Genomic DNA, 2,627 nt, shown 5'->3' with positions numbered 1-2,627 from the left:
GTCTTCCCAGAAATGGATCAAGTGTGTGGATCCCAAATGCAAAAAAGTTTAAATAGAAGCTGAATACAAGTAGATTGGAAGAGACAGGAGGGGGAAATAGTGAGATTTTGAATTGTAGACTGAACACCTCAACACAACTCCGCAATTTCCACAATATTTCTCTTTTGTCACTGGATAGGTACCACCTGTTTTTCAATGCAACAGCAAATGTCCTCCTGGTTATTGTAAGGTAAAGAAGGAAGGGGAGCCCTTTTGTTGTTATGACTGTCATTCGTGTCCAGAAGGGAAGATCTCAAATCAAGAAGGTAAAGCCTTTTTTTTTAAACAAGTGTCATCACATATATGATTGTTAGGAGATCGACAAAGCAACTTTATGGCTGGTAGATGGTGATTGAATTGCTCAGATGNGCTATGACTGTCATCCATGTCCAGATGGGAAGATCTCAGTTCAGGAACGTAAGCTTTCTTTGCTTAAGTTTATCAACTATACGCTCATTGAAAGATTTACAGAGCAACATTATGGCTACTAGATGATCATAGAAAAGTTCCCATGTAATTTTAGCTAGCAATGTTGTTTTGATTGCCTTATTTCAATAAGCACACATTGTTTTTCAGATATGGATGACTGTTCCCTATGTCCAGAAGATCAATATGCAATCGATGGCCAGAATACGTGCATCCTGAAAACCATCACATTCCTGACTTACGAAAAGACCTTGGGAATCAGTTTGGCCTGTGCCACTTTGGCATTTTCTTTCATCACTGCTTTAGTACTTGGGATATTCATCAAGCACCAGGACACAACCATAGTCAAAGCCAACAACCGTGACCTCACCTACACCCTTCTCATCTCACTTCTGCTCTCTTTCCTTTGCACGTGGATGTTCATTGGCCAGCCTAAGAAGATGACATGTTTCCTTTGACAAACAACCATTGCTATAATTTTTTCAGTGGCTGTTTCTTGTGTTTTTTCCACAACCATCATTGTGGTTCTAGCTTTCATGGTCACCAAGTCTGAGTCTCCAATGAGGAAGTGGATCGGGAAGAAGCTGGCATCCTCCATCGTTCTTTCCAGTGTTCTTATTCAAAGTACTATTTGTACTGAGTGGCTGGTCACCAATCCCCCATTCCCTGATCTTGACACACACTCAATGAATAAGGAAATTGTCCTGCAGTGTAATGAAGGATCAGCCAACATGTTCTATTGTGTCTTAGGTTTTATGGGGTTCCTGGCTATTGTAAGCTTCTCTGAAGGAAACTTCCCGACAGTTTTAATGAAGCCAAGTTTATTGTGGGAATTCATTGCTGGGTTATGCTGTACTCACGTACGCCACGAAGACCAAGAGTATTGTAATTTACCTGTGTAACCATATAAGGCTTGTAACCTAAGCATTAAGGTGTTGGCTGCTTTTACTCGAAGGCCAATTGGCAGTATGCAAATACCTTTGTAAAACTGTGAAGTAATAAAAGCAGATGCCGGTGGTGAGAGGGGGAGGAAGAAGAAAAAACTTTGGGGGAAGAAGTTTTTGCTGTTCTCCCCCTGCAACTAAACCGAGCATGCTTTGTAACTGATTTCTGGACTGCAGTCTTTCTTTCTTTCTTTAAACTTTTTCGCGCCATTTTGTCCAGGCTGGCTGGCTGGCCGGTCAGCTCGCGACAGTTTATCACCTTCAGCATGTTGGTATTTTGCAGTGTGTGGGTGTCCTTTGTTCCAACGTACCTGAGCACAAAAGGGAACTACATTGTGGCTGTGGAGATCTTCTCCATCCTGGCCTCCAGTGCTGTTGTACTGTTTTTCATTTTTATCCCAAAATGCTATATTATTTTGTTGAAGCCTGAACTGAACAACAGGGAGCATCTTAAAAAAAAATCAATAATAAAGCAAGAATTGAAGAATGTAATCCAGCCAAAGTTATGTTGTTGTAATTATTCAGTGTATTGCTTCAGTGGGTTTTAATAATGATTTATTTATTTATTAATCTAAGACTTTTCCATACCCTTTCAATTAATGAACAACTTTTTTTGCAACATATTAAAACAAAACATAAACACTGCCATTCACACATTCCAATAGTTACAAGATAAAACCACCAATATACCACATTGGTAAGAATAAAGCAAAGTGTAAAATCAGAAATATAATTTTATAGAAGTAAGTATTAAATTTATAGAATCAAAGCATATTAAATAAACCAAGAACCACAATGTCATGTCATATAACTAAGCTATATATGCCTTTAGATGGGAAGAGCCAGAACTTAGTGTCTCTGTCAACACTGAATGCAGTAAAAGTGAAACTAAAGAAGTGATCTGTTTTTCCACTTTCATCCTTGGAAATATAGCATGCCGCTGTTTCAAACTTCTTCAACCCCATTTTTCAATCTGTTTGCCCTCTCTTTTGGAATTACAAAACTGAAATCACAATAAGAAGCAGGCTTTATCTAAAGTCAATGCAATCTAGGCACCTCTGACTTTTCCCCAGTTTTTGCTCTCTAACTTGTGTATTTGCATTTCTTCATGTGCTAAAATATTGGTTGCTTTAGATATAGATATAGATATAGATGTTGATATTGATATCAGTATAGATATTCTAGAGATGCACCTGTGTTTCCACCTTTCCACATATG

Source organism: Varanus komodoensis, unplaced genomic scaffold, assembly GCF_004798865.1.
Source record: "Varanus komodoensis strain SLA01 unplaced genomic scaffold, ASM479886v1 scaffold1540, whole genome shotgun sequence".
Taxonomy (NCBI): Eukaryota; Metazoa; Chordata; class Lepidosauria; order Squamata; family Varanidae; genus Varanus; species Varanus komodoensis.
This window is presented reverse-complemented; position numbering follows the sequence as displayed.